This window comes from Pithys albifrons, chromosome 3 (assembly GCF_047495875.1).
Source record: "Pithys albifrons albifrons isolate INPA30051 chromosome 3, PitAlb_v1, whole genome shotgun sequence".
NCBI classification, from domain to species: domain Eukaryota; kingdom Metazoa; phylum Chordata; class Aves; order Passeriformes; family Thamnophilidae; genus Pithys; species Pithys albifrons.
Window position 1 is genome coordinate 19,488,522 of NC_092460.1, and position 18,491 is coordinate 19,507,012.

The following is an 18,491-nucleotide window of genomic DNA, read 5'->3' on the forward strand; positions in this document are numbered from 1 at the left end:
AGAGCAGGAAAAAGCAAGAGTTTGACTGAAAAAAGCAGTGGGATAGACACAGTGGTAGCCTAGAGCTCCAAGTGAGGGAAAGAATATGGACTGCTTCTCAGAAGGCATAGAGGGAGCTCCTCTATTGTTTCTTTTAACATAAGGAACATGATAACCCCACACCTTCTATTAAGTAAAGAGCACCTCCAGGGGAAGCATTTTTATCAGGCTGTGTTACAAAAAGTTAGATCCTCTTTGCAAAGGCAGAAGATAGCCTAGTGACAGAATTTAGGTACCTCAAGGCTGACACGAAGCCTACCAAGTGCTTCTATGTGTTTGCTCCCCACAGTATGAGAAAGTACCATGCTACAACTCCAGACAGGAGGGGGTATTAACTAATCCTTGAGGCACTTTGTTTCTGATTTTGCTTTCAAGCACGTGGTGTGATTCCTTGGGTGTCCTGCCCAGGGCCAGGAGTTGCACTCAATGATCCTGATGGGTGCCCTCCAAATCAGCATATTTTATGATTCTGTGACTCTACGATACAACTCCACCATCTAATTTGAACCTCACCAAGACCGAATGTGACTCCTTATTTGCCTTTAGCCATAACTGCTAAACCCACTGCATCCAAAGGAGTCAGTGCTGAGATCAGGCAATCACTTTCTAACCTCCTGTATGCTGAACATTAGTAATTGGAGATGGCTGTCCAGCAGCCTCGAAGCCTGAGACAACATGTCAGTTCCCATGAAATTGCTGGGTTGTTAGTCATCTCCTCACTGTAGCTTTTATTTTCAAGCTCCTCTTTATCTTTGGCTATGATTAGCACTCAATTGCATTCACCTTTGGTCACCCTCCAAAAAGCACCAGGCAAAGGAGCTCATGAGACTTGAATACCACCCACTTCTGAAGCATTCAAGTAAGTTCTTTACTGTTTGACTTCAGTATCTGCTTTCCCATCTTCCATGGGGCTATGCCCTGTAACTCTCTCTTCGTGGCTGGCAGAACTTTGTGCCCTTCCTTCCCCAGGCTCAGACCTCCCTGGTGCCACTACAGGCAGCTCCTCACTTTCCCATGCCCTTGATCACTCAGCATCTTGGCTCAGTGATGCCATTCACCCTTTCCAGTTCCTTCACTTCCTCACTTTACCCTGAATTTCTCTCACCTCCCTCCAATGCCTTCCAGAAGCTGTGTTCTTGCTTTCCTCTTACTGCTTGCAAACAATTTCTTTACCACTTTGGACACTGTATCCCTGTAAATAAATAGTTGCTCAGCTAAAAACCTGGTCTCTTCCCACTACCTATGGCATGAGGAAAATCCTCAATGGTGTTTAAGCAGCTGCGGAATGAGGCCCAGCAGCACCAAATGACTTGGCAAGGGGTGACATCAGTGTTACAGAGACACACGTTCCAGTGTGGTCAGAGTGAGGAGCCCATGTGGGGTTACAACATTTTCTTAATCTTATTTTTTTATTTTATTATTCCCTCTCTTGTGGTTCCTCCTGCTCCTGAAATGAACAGGGGTTTTTATTGCTGGGGTTAAAAAACACAAATTTGCATTACATCCTGGCTCCCGCTGTAATACTTCAGTCTTGTTTCTCTCTCGTCCCCTCTCCAGAACAACTGATGCTATCACAGCCTGATTTAATTTCAAAGACGGATTGTGATTTGGCAGTCGGGGGGGAAAAAAAAAGCCAAGTTAATCAAAAGTCACCATCTGCTGCGTTGCCATGGGGATATTCCTCCCCAATAAATGTGCTCTTTGCCAAAATCACAGATAACAGCACTATAAAGGGTGGGAGGTGGAGGGAGGGAATCAAAGAAAGAAGTTCCGACACTAGGGGGGAAAAAACGAAAGAGACAAGGGAAAAACAAGAGATAGAGAAGAAGTGGGAGAGAAAGGAGCATGGACTGCTGAGGAAAAATGACAAATGGACCAACTAGGGACAAGGAAGAAAATGAAGAGACTAACAAGCAGCTGAGGATGACAAAGTGATGGAAGGAGACAGACAACCGGGAAAGAGGAAAGACAAGAGACACCTCGAGACACCCTGCTGCATAATATACGAAAACAAAACAAGCAGAGATCAGAGATTTGCCCTCAAAGCCTTGTCTCAGGGGAAGGAGAGAAAACTGAAGCATCAGTGAGAATTCTTGGGGATGTTGGTTGGAACCCAAGGAGAGATCTTACCACTATTTACATCACAGTCATCAAAAATAGATCCCTGGGTGAGACGACTGATAACACGTGGGAATGACCAGGGTCATGTTCCTGGAGTTTCAGCAGCCTGGATACTGTCAGGGCCCTGTGGTGAGCTGGAAATGTTTGTCATGCTGCAACAGAGCACACGGACCTGGTGGGATAAAATACAAATTATCTGATATTAAGCATCTTCAAGCATCTTGAGATGGCAGTGGGACAGGGACTGGTCACTCAACAGCTGCTGTTTCTTTTCATTTCCCCTTGTGATACTGGATATTTGTGATACTGGCAATTCAGGATATGGAATATCAGGGCAAAGAGTGCATCTGTGCAGGGGATCATTGATGTCCCCAGTGCTCAGAGGAGACTTGCCAGGCTTCCACAGCACTGTGCAGCCCAGGCACAGGCACTGGCCAAGGCAGTTGCTCAAAGAGAAATGCAGTCCCCTAACATGCAATGAGAAAAAGCTGTCAAATTTTAGGTCACAATGTGCTGGCTGCCCTCTGACCCTGCTTAGAGTGTGCTTGTGTGTGTTGAGTGCCCCTATTAACCCCCAACAGCTAACAGAGGTACAGAAGGCATCCCACACTCCTCCCCAGCCTTAGTGGGAGCTAAGAAAAGGGGTCATCTAGTACCCAGGCTAGTAGGATGGGATGAATTATTCACAACAGAGGCACCACCAGCCTTTTTCTTCCTCCTTCCCTGTTGGAGAATAACGCTGGAATAGATCACAGGTTATATGAATTCTTCACTTAAAAAATAAGTGTATGACTTCTGCATGAACTTGTTTTCCAATTCAGTACTAACGTTGATAAGAAGTGGTCGCTGCACAAGGACTGGAGGAGCACAGCATCATGTTGCCTATATCCAATAGTCAAAAACTTTGGGCCAGCTCTTCTCTCTTCCCTTTGTTTCCATCTTCTCCCCACATTAAGACTAAAAAAATCACAAGTCTTAAAACACAACATTGGATGTTTTTTTCTGTATAATCATTTCAGAGTGGTCGGGTCACACTTCAATTCTTCACTGCTCAACTGCATAAATCTTTTGATTTGGAAGCAAGCTGGAGAACCTCCCATCACATGACTCTTGGAGCTGTGTTTTAGAAGTGTCCACCAGCATATGTCCCACAAGAGCATTAATGCCAATAATATCTATGTTCATGGAAAGAGCGAATTAATTTAAAAATTAGAATGGGAGTTATTAAGCAATATTTTTCAGAGTATCTTTGGTAAAGCCTGAAAGCATTGAATCATCCAAGCTCAAATGGCCTGACCTGTGCAAATGGAGCCAGATGGGCTGTCAGAGCAGTAGAGTTTCTGCACTCTACATCCTATCTTTCCCCCATAATACTACCTTAAGACTCCCAAAACACCTGTCCCAAGCCAGGCAACATCTAGGGAAGTAGAGATGGCCATGGAAGTAATGGGGCTCTTCAGACCCAGCATCCTCTCTCTGTTGGTATGGCACAACTCACTCATGACTGGAGCTAAGAAAAGGTCCAACAGGTCATCTAAAATCTTCTTTATCCTCTACAGATGCAGGATGATGCCTTTAGTGAGCCCCTTGGGGCTTCTCTGCCCTGCCTCTCCCTTTTCCTCTCACTGGACTGTTACAACATATTACAGTGTGGGAAGGAAGGTAGCTCCAGCAAGACAAGGGATAAAGAGGGGAAACAATACAATTTTTTTTATTAGAGAATTTTGTTAAACAAAATCTTTTCCTATGCAGTCAGCCTATTGCTACTACCACACATCTCCTCCCCTTCCTCTCCAATTAAACAGCAAATTATACTTATCAAAGAAAAGAAGGTAAAGAGAAATTTGAAAGGCTGTGAGAAACCTTTAATTACTAGTATAGTGCCATGAAAGGCTGTTGAGCCCCTTAGAAACATACATGGCCAATTATCAAAAAATGTAAGAGATGCAGAAAGAAAGGTTTGTCTAATAAGTATGAATCGCAGGGCCATTTAGAACATCAGTGTTAAAGTATTAGAGTTAAATGGAAAAGTAAAAAGGGGCTGATGGTTTTAACTATTTCACAGGAGGACAAGAGGTTGATACTGATAAGACAAGCAGTATAGTGAAGTTAATTATCTGCGGCCCTTGGTGCACAAAGCTTTTTGAGCTGGTGATTAATAGAGATAAACCATTCAAACTTCACATTTCTAAGGTGAATGAAGATGGCAGAGGAACTGCACAGCCCCAGCATACTAACAGCATACTAACTACTCTGACAGCAATGGGCCTGGCTACTGCAGAGGTCACTGGGTGGGTTTATCACACCTGATCTCTTTCTACTCCTCTACTGGCAGAGAGGTTTGGGAGGTTTGAAGAAAGGGTGTCAAACAACCCCAGCACCTCTGGATAATTTGCTTCATCAGAAATGGCTGGAGCAGCTTCCCTTTAACTAATAAAAATCATCTTTACAAAATGCTCCAGTGTTACCTCTCAAAGAGTAACACAGTCTGGGGAATGCTTACATGCAAGTCTTCAACACTATGCTGGATCCTTGCACTGCATTAGCTGTTCATCCCAGGCCTCCTTGACGCCTTCAGCCTCATCCCACCCCACAGCTCAGGTACTGTAACCTCCCTGGACCAGGAGTCAGTGGAGCAGACAGGAGTTAGAAGTGCTTGAAGGAAGCACATGTCCTAGATAGGAGTTCTGCAGGATACCAGTATGGAGGATGGGAATAAATTAAGTGGTCTGGCACTTCCATGGGAACTGGGAAACAAAGATGTGAATGCAGGGCTGACTCAGCCCTTGGTCTTTCTGACACAGATAAATCAAGCACCATGAAGTTTATCATGTTTGGGCCTGGCAGATAAGACCTGAAAAATTAAGAGCCTTGATGGACAATCAAAAAAGATAGATCCTGATCTTACAAGATTTCCAGCCACATCTCCAGACCAAGGCAATTAAGACATGTACACATGACAGTCCTAACCTCCAAACTCTGGGATTTAGGTCTCACATTTCTCCAAATCTCCTGGAACTGAAAAATTCCCAGGAGATTTCCAATACTTTCTGCTGTACTCTCCTAGATGCTGCAAAGACTGTTTTTCTCTTTCTGATGTTACAGTGTTTCTATCTAGAGCCCAGTTAGAACAATGAAGTTCAGAGACAGCAGCAAAAATTAATCAGGAAAAATAGACTCCATTTCTAAGCTTCACAAACTACTTGGTGTGTAGGTTTGCAGTTCATTTTGAATTCTAGGACGACTTTGGGGTTGGCTGTTATTTTCTCCGAAGTGGTTGGTTGGCTGTTATTTTCTCCAAAGTGGTTCCCTTGTTCTTGATAAGTTTGGAAAGGCATCTAAACTTCAGCATCTGCAAACAAAAGAATCTTATATTTTTGGCCAAACTAAATTGAATAAATTTTGTGTTTGTTAATTGCATCCAGGCCAACCTTGCGCAGGGCCAAGTTTCAGCCCAGTGGGATTTGCACATGGCCTGGATACAAGCTATTGTAAATGGGGATCCCTGAAGGAAAAGCTGACAGATGGTGATTCTAAAAATGTTTGTCAGAGCCAGCCTTTGTGACACAGAAAACCCATAGCCAAGGGGGTCCCTGAGTTGGAGAGATGATTCTGAAATAATATGGAAGGCCAGGGGAGTTTGTTGGTACTGGGGAAGTTTGACTGGGCCTCTTCTTGTTGCCTGCCAAACCCATTTCCGTTAGAACCCCTCTCTCTAAGTTCTGGATATTTGGATAAAATTGAATTTGAAACAATGCTGCACCTGGTTTTCCAGCTACATATTCCAAAACCACTCTGATTTCCGTGCTATAAAATAGGACCAAGATGGACATACTTTATCCAAGCTGCACGGAAACCCTCCTCAGTCAGTCCCACAAGCGGAGTTACAGTCTGACTTGTGCATCAACGTTTTGGTGATGGGATCAGTGTCAAAACTCATCAGTCCATCTTCCTGTTAGTACCACTTTTCTTCTAACTAAATAGCAGCATTAAATGTCTGGAAAGGTCCCATCCAGCACACATAAGCAATGCACAAGGGACAATTTATCCTTGTGATTTTCTGGTCAAGCACTGCAGATCCAAAAGTTTCCAAGCAAGGAAGATAAGATCCAGAAATTAATTTCCATGTTGGCCCCATTCATAACAGCAGCATCCCAAGTCACCAACAGCTTTCCCAAAATGCTCTGCAGCAAACATCAAGCTTTTGCAGTTAAGATTCACTCTTGGAAATTACAGGTCTCTCCCTTCACCTGCTCATCCTCATCAGTTTCAAGTTTCAGTGGTTGTCAAACAAGTGGGTTTCAGTGGCTCAATGCAAAGCACTAGGAGATGAGTTAAAACAGAATAACGTGCTGTGAAGTCTTCTCTGCCCAGTAACTCCCTGGATGGCAGGGTGGGAAGCTGGAGCCCACCCGGACCAAGGAGCGCAGCTTCACAAGCAGCCGGGTCACCTGGGGAAGAGGGGAGCTGGCTCCAGGGTGGTAGCACCGGCTCCAGGAGAGGTTATAAGGCCCTTGCAATCAAGTTCAAATTACATATCAGACACACACACTCACACAGACTCCAGACACCAGCTGCTTAGTTTTAGTCTGGAAAAGCCTTTTCTTACTGACACAGGTGGTGAGGCTGAAACACGCAGAGCATCAGCAGCACCAGCAGCCCCATGTCCAACTGTCCCCTAAGGGGCAGCACCAACAACCCTCCATCATCCCTTTCCCCTCTCATGGTGGAAAAGGATGAGAGATATTTTCTGTATTGCATCAGAGAAGACCACAAGAAGCTCTCCTGACACCCTCTCATGGGGTGTGCACAGCCCCAGCATGCCTTGTCCACCGTGGTGACCAGCCTTGTTTGCCCTCTGCTGAGTGCACCATTCCCAATGTTCAGCAACACTCATTCAGAAACATAAAGAAAACAACATAGCATCTCAGGAACTGCTTGTGCTTCCTTCCAAAAAACCTCTAGCTTTTCTGCATTGCATTCCTCATCACTATAGTCTGTAACCAAACCAATACACAAGTCCTGACATCATGCTAGCTCCTTCAGCAACTGGACAAATCATTTGGATTGAATTATTCATTTAATGAATTTTGCTTTCTCCCTGTGAACAGCATGTAAAGAGTCTGCTATGGTTTGGGATCCAATTTTTTTTTAAAATTTTCTGAAACTAATTTTCATCACTTGCATCACTCATTATAGCATTTGTCTTCAGAAAACTGAAATTTAAATCCTTCATCTAGCTCTGAGTGATCATACCTGTCACATGCTCGTTTATAGCCATTTAGGTGGTCAAAAAGTTTAGAAAAACACATTAGAGAGAGTTTAAAGCTGCCCCTCGCCCCTCAGCATTCTCTACCATTAGCCTATTTTATCTGTTGCCAGTCATATTCATATACATATATATGTGTTTGTGTGCCAGGATATTAATGGAAAGTCAATATAAAGAGGAAACAGGCAGAGCAAATACATTTACCATAACTTCATGTCAAACAACTGTATGTTCTTTCTCTTACATCTCTGCAATTATAGATGGAAAATGCAAGAAACAAGAACTTATCTAAGAGATACCCTTTACAGGGATGGAAAAGGAAAGTTCACAAAATATTTCAGACATGAAGATAAACACATTCAGAAAAAAAAAAACGGAAAGAGAAATGGGCCATTCAAATCTCTAAGTTTAAACAAGAGACGGCATTAAACAAGAAAACCAATCTTTCCCTCTCAGGGGAACTCACCTTTTTGAACTCTGACTACAACACAAAGCTCCGCACAGTCCTTTGGCTCCTGCCATCTTACAAGGTCCTAGAAAAGAACGTATTTTTCTAAAAATCAGTATGAATTCACTGGAGGTAAGGAGGTGTTTCTCAGTAAAACAGGGGGGAAAAAAACCCCAAAGGCTACCTCTAGAAGCCTGAATTTTATGTAATGCTCTTTCTGCCCAAGACAGCTCTTCCAGAGAGTTTTACAAGGATGGCCCAAGAAGTGTGGAGCCCTGCAGTGATCGTCACTGCTGTGTTCAGACTGCACACATTTGGGGTTTGCATCCACATGGCAGGGGCTCAGCAGGGGACTGAGCTTAGCAGCACCTTATACATGACTGGCACAGCAAGGATGTGGGATCCTGAAGGAGCTCAGCTTCACTAGGAGTAGAGTAATTTCTGCATAGGTACTGAAAAAAATGCTTAAATATTTTGGACATATATCCAGGCCAGAGCATTCTTTTTTTTTTTTTTTTTTTTTTTTCACAAGAGTAATTCAGTGCTAGGACTTTGGCAAAGCAGTAATGGAAGAACACAGGGAGGCCAGGCTAAGTGTCCATCAGAGCCATTCTACCACAAATTCCAATGAGATTCGTATCTAGGGTAACGCAAGCCCTCCAAAAAAATCCAGTGTTGCAAGTTTGTTCCCATCTACCTGACTGCCTGGTTATGCCCTTCAGGCAGCACGCAGCTACTGAACCAACTCTTACCTCACCTGTCATTTTTTGGTGGGCTTGACTCGATCGCACTATTGCAAAGGCCATTTATTAGCTGTTTTTCCTGCATTATGCCTCCTGCCCTGAGACTGCTCTGTTATGGCTGTTGGCACTCCCAAGGCAATGATGAAAAATATCCCAGTTTCTTATGCTGTCCCATTATGGAAATGCCTTGTTCTTCCGTGGCCATACCTAGGGAGGAAATGATATAACACAGTGGTGATGTCTCAGCGAAGATAAAATGTTGCTCAAAGTAAAACCAGGCTGCTTCATGTTTCTGCTGTGTATCTCCCCTCCCACCCATTTGTCAGGAATTTATGCAAGGTCTTTAGCCACTGTTGACTCACCTTCTCTCCTTTGCTTTCGTTCATTCTTCTTACAGCACAGGAGAGGTGAAGCTCTGTTCACATCTTGAGCAACATTGGTTAGGAAAGCAAATGTTTGGAAAACACTGGATGCATCTTTCTCCTACAAGCCACAGCTCACACATCCTCCTTACTGGGACTGCAGATGTGTAAGGATAGTCTTCATCTCCCCTCTCCCATCTCATTTTTCTAATGACTCATTTATGGTATTGCAACAGGGGCTTTCCAGTTTTCCAAAGCAGAATAGTCCCAAAGTACTAAGGCTGGAGAAACCCTCCCTAAGCATGTTTTTGTTACAATAAAAGCCCTTCATTCAAAGAAAGAACCTGGGCATCCAAAGGGCAGGTTTTGAGCACCCTGACTCAGCCAATGAGCAGTGTGGTTTTCCAGCACCCTTCAGGATGAAAGGCTTTCATAGATGCTTTTGGAGGTTATGGAATGCTGTAAATTAGCAAAGACAAGACATGCAAAAAGCCTATTCCATCATGAAGTCTCTGCTATGGAGTCTTTTTTTCTGAGTTGTATTTTAGTGCAACTACTGATGATAACTCACTATAAAGCCCTAATAAATTTGCCAAATGGCATATTTTATTTTACATAGGAGCCACGTAGCCATATGCTCAACTCCACTCCTTCTTGCATAAGTTAGGCACGTACTTGGCATCTCCAGACTCTGGGTCTTGAATTCAGACATGACAAAATACAAATGTGCATGTAACTGCACAAATGGGCAAGCGATGGCTGGAAAAAAGGAAGGTGGACATCAAACAGATTACACAGCAAATGCTGAGAGATATTCTGGTGATTTTTTACACACAAAGAAAAAGAGAGTCGCAGTTTACTGGGACATTTTAATAAATAGAATAAAGTTTAAGAACGGGAGAACTTCAAAACAGCAACTCTAATGGTTTTACGGCAGAGGTGTAAAACACACAGATTGGAAAGATGTGGATCGCAAGGTGAATGGTCATCAAGTTAATGGTGAGTTTCAGGTTGTAATAGAGATTCACTCAACCACTATTTGGGAGGGATATTGCATCTCAAATTACAATGATTAACTGCTCAGTTATTTCTGAAGCACCTAAAGAGAAATTATTTTTTGCTCCAGGTCCTTGTTGTTATAAAATTAGAATTATCAGATTTCTTCTGCTTTGCAAGACTGTTTCCATTGCTAAAACCAAAAGTATATGTTCAGGCTCCTCGCCTAAAAAAATCCACTGCACAGGCTCAAAGGATATAGCCACGTGGGTAGAGACCTTCCCAAAATCTTCATTTGTGAAGCATAGCCATGATGATGATGATGTTCAGGCTATAATAAAGCTAATTTAGTTCTTGCTACAACACCATGAACTTGCACTGAGTCAAAAAAATGGATGAATTTTATCATACCTGCTTGGTACTAACAGCTACTCTCTCTCTCCCTCAGATGCACTCATAAATACTATTTTTATCTATAAATGTGTATACATTACATAAACATATGTATGTATACAAGTACAACATCTCTTTCATGCTCAAACCAAGTAGGTGACTCATTGAATTCTAACAGTTTCTGCTTGTAAAGTTTCCCCATAAAATCCAACAATACATTTCAGAATGAGAAAAAATAGGAGAGACAAAAGAGAGAGAAAAAACCCAGCACTGCTGAATGTATATGGAGCCTGGACTACTTCATTCTCTGTGTTGAAACTAATTTGTTGCATTATGTTTCTATCTCTTGCATGTCCACATTGCCACAAGGTCTTATTTTTACAAAACAGACCCATCATTCTTTCCCACAGGATGAAAACACGGTTAAATACTTGCTGTAAAAAAACCATTATGTGATGTGCTAGCCAAATGATACACTAATACTCCGACGTAAGTGCTTTTTTGGCAACTGCTCAAAGGAGCAAAAATTACATCGTTTTCAACCGCAGTGATGATAAGATTACACAAAAGAAAGCAAAATATACAAAACGGATTGATGATAAATATTGTACAATAAATGGAGAATAAGCCGGTTTTCTTGCTGTCACACTTTTTGCAGTTTTCTGCAATTTTTCCAGCACTTGAGGCAGCCCCACCAATTATTTCCATCGTATTGGGTGTCCCCTGAAAAAAACCTGACAAAAATAAGGATTTGAAAGATTCCTTTTCAGGAACTTCCTCCACCAACTATTTCCTCCTTTTCAAATGGGGCTTTCAGAGAGGAAGTGGTGGCCAGCAGTAACATTCCCCACGGGAGGGACCCATCTTCCCTTCACATGTGGAGAAGCAAGAATATCCTCTTATGAGGCAGAGCAGGAAAAGAAATCATCCTTTCATTGGCAGTGTATTCTGACCGGATAGGTGTCTGGTGCCGTGTCCATGATGGTACCTTCTGAGGAGTCATTTCCAATTGGCTTCAAGCCCCACATTGCAGACAGACAATCAAGAGCCCATTGGTTTATCCTCTACCCTACTTATTTCAGTTGGAAATGAATCAAGACATTAACAACCAAATTAAAAAAACCCAACCCTTAATCTTCACTCAGATCCTCCACCGTAGCGGAAAGATTTTCTTACATCCTCAAATGTTTCTCCTTGTTGCTGCAGGATCAGAGTTGCTGGAAATGTTTCTTGCAGCCTTTCACCTTTTTTTCCCCAAGTTTGCAAACCTAATTTCCTGCCTTCTGTGTATTTCTTTCCTCCTTGTGAGTGCTGAGTAGGTAGGTGGAAGGAACCATCCCAAACTCCAGGAGCTGTTTGCTTCAAATCTCTTTCGTTGTATTGAGGTACATAAATCACAGCTGAGCTCCCTTGAGGGATTTTTTAATCAGAGGGGAAAAATAAGGGAGTACAGTTAGGATGAGGTATGGACTCAGTGGATGGTGGATGGGACAGTCGGCAGCAAAGACATCACCTCCCTTACTATTTTCTGATGCAGTGTGTTCATTTATAATCTCCAAATGACCAGTATCCAACAGGAGTGGATGGACCAAGCAGCTGCTCTGACTCCAGCAGCACAACACCTGATTGCAAGCACCCCCAGAAGGCATCCAGGCCACGGGGGAGCCCTGAGCACCCGCTGCTGTCCCAGCCTGCACGGCCGCAGCCGCCACATGTGGCTGAGAGCTGAGGCTGCCCCAGGGAGCCAGACGAAAAGCAGGCGCTCGCTGGCGGCCCAGCAAAAATATTCCTTGTGCACAGATGTTTGGAAAGGCAGGCTCAGGGGGGCACAGAGCGGAGCATCATCCCGGAGGTGTGATACCACTGTGAACGCTTGCAAACACCATTTAGCGGAAGTCAGATGCCTATTACTCGCTTTCAAAGGGAGACGAGATCGGCTGTTAGTGCTTGCAGGATCAAATGGGTAAATTAGAGGCAGAAAAGATCGCCATTCAGGCTAATGCGATTTACACTCTCAAATCAAGTTACATGGATGCATTATAGGGAATTCACATTGAGGGGAGCCAATTACCCCATTAGCACAAATAGGAATTGCACTAAGGCATCATGTGAGAAGACACATGCAAAAAGATCACAGCTTTCCCTCACTTATACAGGATTGTTTTGCTGAAACAAGGCAATAACTGATTAATCTCCCTCCCCTCAACACGGTCCAGTGTTCCGATGTTCAGTGTTGGCCTCATCCAGACCGTTCATTCATAAAGCTGGGAAGAACGTTCTTCCCAAAGAGCTGCCACGAGGAGGGCTCACCTCTCTTATACCTGTTGCCACCTCTTTTAATAGGGAACAAGGGCATAAAGCCAGGGAGGCTAAGAAAGCTGCATCCAGGGATGTCCCATTTATTTGTGGTTTCTTCTGACTCTCCGAAGCTGTTTTCTGGCTTTGTTTCCAGTTCCTGCTGTTTATCACCATCTCTTCACTGGCAAGTGCCCAGCAGACACATTTATTCCCTCTGCAGTGCATGGAGGCATCTTAAACAGATACCTGTAACCCTAATGATGGTTCTGTAAAGAAGAAAAGGCAGCAAAATTAAATGTGAGTGGCACATTACCACACTTGTTTTAAATTGATATTTAATTAAAAAGTTAATTATTAATTAAGTTTATCAATTGCACATCAGTTGTTCAATAGAAAAGGGCTCATTCATTTAATTATCTGCGTGCAACCGATAGTATATGCTTTTTAGCCAGGCAAGGTTATCTCTGCATCTGTTCTAATTTAGATCAGTTTAGCTTCTAATCTATCGAGAGTGCTTCCTTTTGCGAGCTTTTGATTTGATCTATAAATGTTTACTCACAGAACTGTTAGGTTTTAGAAACTGATCAAATAAAGCGAAGAGCTGCTCGGAGTTGCATTGCGCTCACCAAAGGGCTGCGGTGGAGCTTTCTTGCAAAGAGCTGCTCGGGGTTTGCTTTAACAATGCGCCTGCTGTAAAAGTTTCAAAAAAGATAAACATCCACTCCGAAAGTATGTTAATAGCTCAAACAATGGGGAATCTTCAAAGGGCAAGAGAGGCCTGAGAGCAGAATACAGCGACAGACGCCACCACCGCCGGGGGAACCTCTTTACTGCCCTTGCTGCAGAGAGGACTGTGGGGCACAGGCCATGGTGAGAGCTATGCAGAGGTTCCAGCTCCAGCCCAGAGTGCCAGGGAAACACCAATGTTCCTGAGGGTCTCCATGACCAAGCATCAACCTCGGTGTCCTGTTTCCTTTCTCCCTAAAATGATTACTAGGTGCAAATCCAAATCAACAGCTTTTTATAGAGCTACATAGTAAACCATGCAATAAACTCCTCCAGTACTTGGATAGTATAACAGGGAAAAATACCCTGTGGAGACTGCAACTCTAACAGTGTATTCAAATAAATTATCTTCTATTAATTTTAACTGCAAATCAGTCCTGTTCAGTTTCTAATAAAAGTACCACTCAGTGCATATATTAAAAATGCTAAAGGGTCCTGGAACATTTAGTGCACTACTGGGGACCAGACCTGCCTCTGAGGATGCTGAACATCAGTCAAGCTAATAAGAAACTGAGTGTACCCAGACCTGTGAGCATTGTGGGACGCAATAGATAGGTGCTGCGTAACTAATGGGAAACAGCTCAAGCTTTTGGGCTTCAGCTGCAAAATGGGCTGCAGCTCTTGAAAAGTCCCTAGATGATTCTCATATCCATGGTAGGAGACATGGCTTTTCACAGGCAACAACCACGGCGCAGTTCCTGCCCCAGGACTTCAACATAAATTCATGAATGTGTGACAAAAAATGCGGCTGACCACAGAGGGTAAGGCGAGGAAAAAGGGAGAAAGATGCTACAGAACAGGGCTGATGGACTGCCTTGAGGGGGCAATGCTGAAGCAGATGTGTCTTTTCAGGGCTTAGTTAATCAAGAAAAGGAAATGTTTCACAACAAGTAAATAGCTACAGCACAGAGGTTCCTATAATTCAGGTGAATACCCAGAGTCTGCAGCTTGTATTTGATCTGAAGACAACAAGCCCAGGGCTGTCTCCCATGTCCTGAATGAAAAGCACTAAGCGGAGAGGGCTTTTAAAAGGAAGGTAATTTACAATGCAATATTGCCGGGGGTGGTGTTGGTGTTGTGTTTGTACAACTGGAAAGACGATAAAAGAAATCTCCATGAATAGTAACTGTATGTTTATAGATGGGTGCCTCTTTGCCAACACTGCATGCAATGTCCATTCATCTTCACCAGATATTCAAGTGGCAGGACTTTTTCAAGCAACAGTGTTTATAGAAAATGACTGTTTTGAAGCTTTACACACTAGAATTTGAGGAAACTTAAAATTTACGTTTACAAACATCATCAGTCATCTGATAAATCAGAACAGAGGAATCTGACTAACTACTATAGATGGGCAGCAAACAGCAGTCAGTTTCTCCAGAGATTTGCTAACATAGGTTAAAATAAGAAATCTAGCCCGCATCTGCTCACTGATACTCTGAAAAAAAGCCAAATATATCAAAGCACTTTCTTGACTGGGGAACAAAACGGGAAAGTTTCCTTTCTGTTGTATCATCTCATTCAATGCAGCATTGAACCATAGGATGCTCCTTTCCCTTCAGTGGCAAGACTAAGGTGAACATAAAGAACTTCCACACTGCCATAAGTTATCAAAACGCCACTGCACAATGAGGTCATTGATAAAGTGGTTTTTTGACTGGAGCTTTTCCACAGCTGGGGGACACCACAGAGCCCTTTGCCTCCCCATGACTCATCCTCTGTTTAGGATCCTCTGCTGTATGATAAGGAGGGAATTAACACTGCAACTCTTTTTAATAGGGGTGCTAATTGAGTCTGTCATCCCCATTTGACCAGCTATTCTCATGAAGCCTGCAAAAGTTTTGCATCTCTGAGCTCTTTAGGCTTTGTGGCCAATTGAGTTTGAAGAAGTCACCAGGGGAGGGACTGAGAGATGCTGGCCTGATATAGGACCTCACACCATTTGTCTTTGAGTTCTTGCGAAAAAACCACCTTAGATAAGTTATACAATTTCTGCACCTATTGAGCTATAGGTTTTTATAGAGACTGTTCCATTATAAGTTACAAAAAAGCAATAAATACCTTCCCTCCACCCCCAGCAGATGCAGAAATTAGTTCAAAAGAACTAAGTTCCTCTAAACTTATGGCCCAAGAGCGTCAACGCCTGCCTGAGTGTTAACTTTGTGTTTCGGCCCCAAAGGCTGAACCTCTCTAGCTGTCAGCAAGCAGTAACCAAGTCATCAATCAACGAAGAGCTAGGTCTTCACACAACACTTTGATTAAACCTTTGGTTTCAAAGCTGAATCTTCTGTGCCCTCCTGTAGTCCTGGGCTCCTCTGGCAAATAAACGCAGAAATGCCGCTGGGGAAAGCATGTTTGTGTGAGATTTCCAACCCAATTTTGCAGACTCAGATGTTAGGCAGTTTAGATAAGGGGGGTGATTAGAGGTCTAAGCCTAAGGTTTGAAATACCCAGACTTCCTGGAACCACTGGTGCAAATCTGAGTACGGCTGACTCAGCCCTCCACCTCCCCACGAAGATAAAGTGAGCTCCATGCAGAAGTGTGACTTGTGAATCTCCAGTGGCCAAGACCCCACTGGGGTGGAGATAACGACGGTGTCCACAGCATAGGAGGGGATTCCTTATGTGGCGAACCTGTAGCGCCCTTGGTCTGCCCACGTCATGGCTTCTGCTGGTGCTTCCACCCCTGAGCTCTGCCAGAAGTGATTTATGGATCCTAAACTTTTCTAGAATTTTGCTCCTGCATGTCTTGGTGTGCATGTCCAACATCTAGCAGTGCTTCTGGCAAAACCATGGCCTCTCTTATCTTTCTGTTAGGCTGCATATTGACCCCTTCAGAGAAACTCTGGGTCAACACAGTTTGTGACTTGCTCAGAGAAAAGCCCTACAGAACCGTAATACATTGCTTTTCTATCAATTAGTGGTGTGATACTACAATTTTTGTTTCAGAAAATAAACCAAACTTCCAAACCTCTGGTATGATCTTCACAGAAATATGTGTTATGCCAAGCACAACTACCTGAAAATTATCAGCAAAAACCTTTTAATAAACAATCTGAACTAACCAACTTATCCTTTCTTCTCCTTTCAGCTACTGGACAATTAGCCAACATGACATAAAATTCTAGCACATTTCCGCTTTGAAGTTATTAATAATATTCTCCTTTAATAATTCTCAGAGTACTTGCAATTTATTCTTTTGTGCCCTGTTCTGAAAATTAAGTCATCTGATCAGGGGCTCCTCAGGGAAAAAGATAAAAAAATCACAGAACTTCTGTAACCATCAAACACAGCATCGATGACTGATTTCACAATGAAGCATATGATTTGAAATGCACTTTAGGAAAATACTGAAACAGCAGAGCTAATTAAATATTTGCTTTCCAGTAGCATTTACCCCATTACTGCTCAGACATTCACAGAGCAGCAAATCTGCACAGGAACACACATACTTGAATATCCTCAAGTGAAACTGCAAAAATGGATATGGGTACAGAGCCACACCCCCATTTTGTCAACAGATTGATCAAACTGACCAAACCAGGTAGCAGATAGTCAGTTCTATTACTCAGTCCGACAATAAAACAGCAGTAAGAAAATTCTAATTCTCTCTCTAGCTTCAGTTTTCACTGTGGCCAAATGAATGATGACCCATCAGCACCTCCGCCCCCAAAACTTTCTCCAAGAGAGGCAGGAGATAATGTGCTCATTCATGGTTCTTTGAGCCGAAACAAGTATCCCCAAACTGCCATCCACCCAGTCATACAGAGTATTCAAAACAAACAGCTAACTTCAAGGGCGGTGGAAATAACGATCCTGTTTTCCTGGATTTCATGTTCCCATGATTGAATTATCCTGTGTCTTACAAGGCAAAAATCTCACGTATGTGTTGTGATGGAAACATCTCCAGTGCCTACAGCCACAATGGCTGCAAGAGAGTACTTTACCCTTCATTTCATCTCTCTCAGATTCTTTGAGACTGGTCATACTGCTTCTGCATGTGCAAAAGCTTTTATTTCAATTGAAATAATAGTTTGATTGCCTCTCCTCCTTCTAGTGTTTTATTTTCACAAAACAAAACAGAAACAGTATCTTTGGGACCTCTACCCTCCTGCCAGTCTTTCACTGAACCTTGAAGATAGGATCCAGTGGAAAGGAGTGAGACCCATTTCTTTTAAGTTAAGGCTAAAAATTACTCCAGAAGTGACACATGCACACAAGAAAAACTAAATAACTTTGTGAAATCCTTGGCTTTCTAAATAAAAATGTCCACTTTCTGTTTTTTAATACCATGCAGCCAGTATTTTCACTCTGCTTTGGTCTGGCTTAAATTGTAACCCCCTTGGGGCAGTGTCTTTGCCTTTCTATTTGCTTTTAAAGTGTCCTGTGTGCCCAGCAGCTTCAAATATAAAATAATCTTTAGAGCCGCAAGGAGAAAAGTCTCCATGAAGACGCGCCTGAATTTTGTAATGAAATTATATCTGTGTTGAGATGTCCTAGTGCAGAAAAATGTCCTCAACAGGATTTCACTAGCACAAATACTTGCTTTTTGTCATTTCATGTTTGAATACACACAAAGACTGCATCTGAGCTTGGGTAAGCATTCACATCACAGCAGCTTTGTAAGTGAAATTCCCGCTCAGAGAACAGAAAGAGTGATTTTTCTTGACCCATCCCAATTCGGCAATAAAATTCAAATGTGGCAAAACAGACCATCCAGGCTTTTTATTTTTCCTTTCTTTCTTTTCTCCATCTCTCACCCCTCCCTTTTTTTTCAAAGTAACAAACATTTTGTTGAATTGTTCTAAATAATGACAGCATTTGAAACCATTTCAGTCTGTTTAAGATCTCAGGGGGAAAATTTGGTGAATAAATGACTTGGGATAAATCAAATCCTTCTTTTCTAATAACTGTGTCTCTCTTTCTTATCTCAATTGCTGTCCCTACTTCTGTGTGCTCCTTCTCCTCCCTGGCACACTCTTGAGCATTGCCCCTTGCTCTGAAGCCATTGCACTTGTCTCCAGCTCTTCCATGGC